The sequence below is a fragment of the Manduca sexta genome, unplaced genomic scaffold (genome assembly GCF_014839805.1).
Source record: "Manduca sexta isolate Smith_Timp_Sample1 unplaced genomic scaffold, JHU_Msex_v1.0 HiC_scaffold_1916, whole genome shotgun sequence".
Classification (NCBI taxonomy): Eukaryota; Metazoa; Arthropoda; class Insecta; order Lepidoptera; family Sphingidae; genus Manduca; species Manduca sexta.
Genome location: NW_023592828.1, coordinates 1 through 7430, shown reverse-complemented (window position 1 = coordinate 7430; position 7430 = coordinate 1). Strand labels below are relative to the sequence as shown.

The window sequence follows — 7430 nt, the reverse complement described above, 5'->3', positions numbered from 1 at the left end:
TAGTTGATACCTAATACATCCCCTATACTTACAATATTGATACTAATCGCTAATGTAAAATCTATTTGTCGATTTTGTATTCATTGCTACGTGAGAAACAAGTGGACTCGTAGTCAAAATGAAGACACATTGCAATCGTGTGAGCATCAGGGTATTCAACTGCCAAAAATATTTACCCCTAATGCTAAGGTAAAAATCCCCTGAAAACAATTATCTTTTTGTTTTTATTTTTTAAGCATATATTTGAGTATGAAAAACCCTACAATTTTAGTTGCTGGTATGAATGTTATGGGCGTTCTGCCATTTAAAGCAAACAAACAAGAAACAGCATTTTTCCAGTTAATAATTTTAGAATAGACAAAATAAATAGTCACCACGGAATACAAAAGTATTTTTTTTTAAATTTATAATGTCCTATTTCTAAAGTAAAACTGATAAAATTTCCTTTTTTATTTAACTCCGCATTCTCATTCTTAGTCAAAAAGAATTATGCTCGAAATCTCATAATCGCTACGCGAACGAAGAAATATGATTGCAATAATAAATACTCTAAAATATTTCACGTCCAAAAAATCATCTTATTAATTCTTTCCCTAAATTTACGTGGAAACACATTACGTTGGGAACCCTGGTGAGCACTGGGAGCGGGAGGCGTGTGGCGCGGCGGGAGGGGGGTATAGATGGTCGTACCGCGCCTGGCTCGGCTCTTCGCGTCGCACCGCCGCGCGCCTTTACTTCAGCCCCCGCGCCCCGCGCTGCCCTCGGTTCCCGCGCTCCCCGCCTACCGCTTAGTACGCTCGCGAGTCGACACAACTCACGACTTAAAACCGAATCGAACATTCCCCTCACGCGCCTCAAGCGTCGATGTTGTGATATTTTATTTATAACAAAATGTATAACAAAACCTTTATAAACAAAAGTGAATCGTGAGTCGAGTGAGTTGCAACTTCATCTTGCCAACGACGGATTAACGGTACAATAAAACCGGATTAATTACGGTACTTAAATTTAATATTTTTGTACATATGGGGACATAATTAAGTGTATAGTTTGTTTGTACGCATAGTATAATTATCAAAACTATAAATAAACTAGAAATTTATGTAATATTGTCATTCGAGTACTTCCCTTAAATGTTACTACCGTTGTATCCAAACTCGATTTGTTGTCACTTCGTTTTTTGACGCGTTTTAGTAGTTTTCTGATATGATAGTGTTACTGCTACAAATGTTTATGTGATTTGTTTACGATAGATATTTTACCAAGACTGCGTAATTTATTTACATTTATGAAATTTAACATTATCATCATAATTGGAATAAGAGGAAATAATTAGTGAAATCCGTCGCGTCTTGAATTTGCACTCATAGTTATACTACCAAGTGTCAGCTGTCATTTGAACTAGTGCACAACACACAGATAATATATACTAAATACTATTGGAAATACGTAACCAATGACTTATTATCGTGTTTACAATACCTATTTTCCTGAGGTACGATGAGATTAGCGTAATCGGATTAACGTCTTGAAGACAATAAACAATTCAAAAACGTAAAAAATGCCGCTTTATTTTTTTATTGCAGGAAAATAATTAATTATTGTGAAATAATTATTTATAATAACTCCTTAAGGATCAACAGAATTGAACTGCAATCCATTCAAACTGACTAGTATGGTGTCAACTGTCAATATTGACAGCTTGTAGTTGCGAACGGAGCGGCGCTTATAATATAATAACTACTTCTAAGTGAAAACCTGGATGTGAATAAAAATTATTAGTCAAGGAAGTAAAATTATTTGTTGTTTAAGTGAATAAATAGGAAATATTACTAGAAAATAACAAAATAAACAATATGTTTATATTTCAATGCAACGCCGTTTACAATTATAGACTAAAACATGCAGATGGCCCATAATGAAACTGGTTGTAGGTAAAATTTGCGATTGAACACAGATTTACACGTGGTGTTTTCAAAAAAGTTTTAATGTGTTTAATAGTTTAACCAGTCCGATATTTTTAAACGAATTCAAAAGAAAGTTATCAAAACGATTCGTAATGGCGTCGTACATATGTAATGTTATCGAAATTGCATAATATAGTCTAATCTTGTATAGCTTCCTAACCAATTTAAAAAAAAATCATAAGTAAGTATATATGTATGTTTGTCCACATATATAAACTGGTAATCGGATTGTGATCATTCTTTTTTCATAGACCCCAACTTAGAAAACAGTAAAGATTACATTAAAATATAATAAAACCGTGTTTTGTCTTTGACGATTTTTGTTTAAAATATATACTTGTTATTATTAATTATTTGTTTTATGTTAACATATTTCATTTTAAGCAAATTAAACGCATATCCATCCATTTTATTTTACTTTTCTTCTTTACCATTTTGAATTATTTCACTACTAAATAGAGTGTGAATATGCGTAGGTACAAATACTGTCACTTCTGCGGTGTAAAATCTAGAGTGCATATGGCGTTTTAGTTGCCATTTCACTTATTCTTTATCTTGAACGCTTTAGCACTGCATGTTATTAAAAAGTTTAGTAAGACTATGATGGATGTTATAGCGTTGCAGTGAACTTTAGCTTTACCTCCAGATTTGAACAAACAGTTTAGGAGCCGTTCAAATATTACGTAACGTAATCTTGAAGATTTTTGTGTCTACTCTCCCCATGTAACGCATCGTAACGTTTTACAAGACTCCCTTTCCCCCAAATTGCGTTACGTAATACTTGAACGGCCCCTAATATGGACGTTCGTGTTTATCGGTTGAATATACTTCAATGTATAAATACCATTTTCTGTGTTTGGCAATTGTCAATTTTATATGGATATTATCTATTATAATCCTCTTTATTTAAGTATAGAAATCAATGAATTCCCGTGTCTATTTTGATAAAACATAGAACAATAATTTGGTCTACTCGAGGAATATATAATAGAACAATTTTTGACTGATTGTTTATCTCTTTGTTCTAAGTTCATACGCATATCACGTAAAGGCCACCCATTCGATTTAAAATCTAAATATGTAGTCCATTGAAAAGTTACATTTTTTAGGCCTTACCTTGCGTTTTTTAGAGGTTGCAATTTCATTTTTTTGAAGTGTAGGAGGGGTCAGTGTAAAGCTAAAATCAAGTTTATGAAAGCCGCCATCTTGAAAATAGGATTTGAAATGGTTTTTACGATGTATCTCTTAAACTATTTATCTGACAAAAAAAAATTATAAACATTTTTTGTTGCAAATTAAATTCTCTACAACTTTGGTCCAGTAACTTTTTGTCCTAGAACTATAAATAAAAAAGTTATAAGCGAAAATGTTAAGAAATTCAATGTTAAGCAATGTCCATTGCAACGTCATCAGAACGTGTGTTTATCATCAGAATCTACAACCCGTAGATTGGAACATAATATTGTGAGCGCGTTGTCGAATTCAGAATAGTAATACTATGCTGTGTACTTTTTTTTATAATGGTATTCAATAAAGGACATGTCCGTGTTCTGTATTAGGGGCCGTCCAAGTATTACCTAAGGCAATTTTTGAAGATTTTTGACCCCCCCCCCCCCCATTGAACGCGCCGTAAAGTTCTCCTTACGCCCCTCCCTCCTCCAAAAGCTATGTAACTCTAAAGTGACATTTTATTTTTAATATTCATAATTATTTTACAGAAAATCCCGGAAAGTTCCTAAACTAACTTTGTTATTGTTTTAAAATAAAAAAAAAACAATGTTACATAACGCTTTGTACGAAACACCCCTCCCGCCCCTGTAACGCATCGTAATGTTTACAAGTCCCTCCTCCCCTCAAATTGCGTTACGTAATACTTGCACGGGCCCTTACCTAGTAGATTGATTTTTTGGACATCAGTAGCTGTCAGTAATAATTGTCATTCGTGGATATAAAGAAAAATGAAAAAATACTGTAGAACGTTGTCATAAGGCGTTATTCTTAGGGACAAATAATTTAATAACTAATTATAATGTTTACGAGTACTTTCTTATTTGTAAAAGACACATTTTGATTGATTTGATTCTTCACATAAACAAAAGTGGTTACTAAGCTTAAACATTTTTTACAGATTTAAGATTATAATTTGAAAATATGCCAAGAAAGAAGGGAATTAAATGGACGAGGATTTCAAAGAAAAAACAGCACGTGTGTACGTCTAATTTGCGTAGCGTTGAAGAACCCTCAGGGCCAATACAAAATGATCGTAATGCGCAACCAGGTAATGGACTTTTTGTTAAGGGATTTATTGAGGGACGGCGGTACTTGGATAGCTTTTCGGATTCGATTCTCACTGGGGGTAAACTAAATTTATATGTATGTATACTAAATATTTTTTTGGTATCCTGAGTGACATTTAAGGAGTTATCAATTCCCTTATAATTATTCCTTTTCTCTAAAACGCATCTATAATTCTTCTATCAATATATGGAAAACAGTGGAAATTTTATACCCGAAAAGAACTTTCAAAGGAGTGAAGCCACGAGCAACACCTAGTATCACCACTCATCGTTACACCACTGTGACTTACAAATGTCATTAGCTTTAAACATTACTTATATACAGGGTCATTTTGACATTGAGTTCATAAATGAAACCATATACTTGCTTGTCTTCTTGAAAACAAAACTTCACCATAAGTTATTCTAACCATATAAAATAAAAAGTTATGTTTTAAATAAAACATATCAATTATAATTGATTTTAATTTTACATGCGTGCCACTGCTGATCCTGGCTTACAGGAGTTGTAGTGGTGGGTGTGTGCGGGAAAGGCTCTTTTGGCACAATATAGCGAAGGTGAAAACCAAAATGTGGTTACATTTAGCATCGCAATGTAAAAATGACCTTGTGTACTATGCTACTCGATACCCTCTTGTCTATTTGAGACAATAAACAGCAATATGCAATCAGTGAATCAATAATTAAAATTAAATATACTACGTAGATGTCTTTTTTTTACAGCTACAACAGACACACATGGACAGCATATTAATTTAAAAATCTGTAGTATACACCACAAGGCTTGATGAAATGAAAGTAGTATTAAACCCTCAGACAGTGACTGACCATACGAAATTTTTGAGCAAGTATTTGCCGAAAGCAAACCTAAAGCCACCGATGATTCCCTAAAACATGCAATGAGCCGTCATAGACACAGTGACGGACCTATGGCGTACGTCAAATTAAAATATAAAATCGATCGCATTAATATAAATATTGCACATAAAAAGATTTTGCTTGATCGAAAACAAAACAAGGAATTGCAAGGTGCACCCAATAGTAATTCAGACAAAGGAATAACAAAAGATGAAGACGTAACAAAGCCGAAGATTCCCAAGACGTCCAGGAAAAAAAACAAAGACAAAACCGTAGAAAGTGTCGTGAGAGCTCACAAGACTATAAATTACCGCAAGAATTATATAATCATATACAACCAGAGGACTGACGAAGCCGATGTTTATTATTTAAATAATACAGGGATGGTCATACAACATTATCGAACTGATAATGGAAGGCATAGTCTTTTTCAAAGTTCACCAAACACTGCGACCATACGGTATTGCTGTTGGTACAAGCGGCAAGATATCGTAACTTCGATGTTGATGCACGTTCCTGCAATATCGGTTAGGTGTATGGGCGCACCTCACTGGTGCGAAGGACGGTGTACGTGTTGCTGTAAAAAAATTATACAAACCTCTAATGCCAAAGCTAAAACATCCAAAGGTTTGACTACCGCGAAAAAAGATCTTGTCTCTGAAAAGCATCAAATACAGGCACAATAGAAGTCAATTCAGAAATAATTGTTACTCCGATGCCACTTAATGTGTTGATAGATAATATGATCAATACACCCGAATTAGTGCCGCCTACATCCAATTTAATCCAAAAGCTTTTGCATTTACTACCCCGGACGAAACGAAGCGGAGAGGTTCTAATAAAAATTAAACTTTGTCGTAGGGACCCAAATATTGTTTAATTATAAAGATGGCAATGAATATTACAAAATAGGTCCAGGAGGTGTTATAAGCCAGCACTTTAAAAACGTTTCGCAAGCGTTTATAGAACAACATGTAGTTAATAACAAGAATGCAATAATAAAAAAAGTTTGTTGTTGGTTTGCGCGCCAAAATTTGATTCATGCGTGGAGGAATAGTAAAATATTACCATCTAATTACATGAGAACTCCGCATACATGTTCTCTTGATGAATGCGTTTGTTGTTGCAAGCCAATCAAATTATCTGCAAATAAATCGAATAATGATTTAAAAAAGTTGTCGTTACCTGACTTTGCAAACTATACAACTGAAGTTTGTACTAAACTTCCTCCATTAGAATTTGCTTTTGCGAACCATGAACCTGCTCTGTTAAACGATGTAGTACCTGATGAGCCCTCAGTTGGCAATGCTGTTGCAGATGCCGTTAGGGATAATTTAGTCGATAAAGATGAACGCGAGAAACGAATGTTTATTTGTTTAAAAACAAAAGTATTACTCGAAAAAACGTTGGATAAATTGAAAAATGTATCCGTTCAATTTAATAGAAAGGACAAAATTACCGCAGTACTTAATATTCCAGTTACAACCCTGTCCACTAACGAGCTTAGAACCCTAAGCGATATACTAACCAAAGCGCAAAAGACCATAGATGCTCTGAAACCAACTCGCTCCGGTGATGCAACGGGTAATCCTTGTAATCCCACAGCAACTGCTCCCCCCACCAATTTGAATAACATAATTAATGATAAAAAGAAAAGAACGTGCAGGATAAATTAAGACTTACAGCGAGAAATCATTTGTATACCGCCTTCTCAAGCTGGTCTTCATTACACAATGCAGAGAAACTCAGGTCTTTAAATTATTTGTGAACAGTAAAATCGGAAAAGTAGGCCCCAAAGCAATAAAACGTGTAAAGTAAATTGCTCGCGGCAATACCGACCAAACGGAGAAATGTAACAAAAGCACCTGAACAAACAAAACAAATAATTCATTCCAAAACAACGAAGAAACGGACAACAACTAAGACATTAAGCCGAACTAATTCATATAAATCGCAGACAGAAACTAAAATACTTAAAGCGGTTTTACAACGCACAGAAAATTCGAAGAGAAACAATATTCAGAACAAACCAGGGCCTTCAAATGATCCGTTAGATATAACTTACTTGCATTCGATAGTTAATAAACCATTTTAAACCTACAGGCGATCCACCACCTGATATCGAAAACCTTTCAACTCCGTAGAAATTTCGTACTAATATACGATAGTTCGGATGAGAATGATGTTATAACTGACGAATTACCGTCTCTTCCTACCGAGATAATCAGCACTGCACAAGTAAATGACGATGATTGTATACTCGGAGCGTGATTTTAATTTCATATGGGTGGAATCAAATATTCAGCCA

At 34.4% G+C, this 7430-nt stretch overlaps 1 long non-coding RNA gene across 1 annotated transcript; it reads left to right on the top strand.

The window, feature by feature from the left end:
* The first annotated feature begins 772 nt into the window (after positions 1-772).
* Positions 773-5784, top strand: LOC119191780. The gene is made up of 3 exons (XR_005113526.1): positions 773-998; positions 4096-4245; positions 4988-5784. It is a non-coding gene; the product is annotated as an uncharacterized LOC119191780 (long non-coding RNA).
* Positions 5785-7430: the final 1646 nt, after the last annotated feature.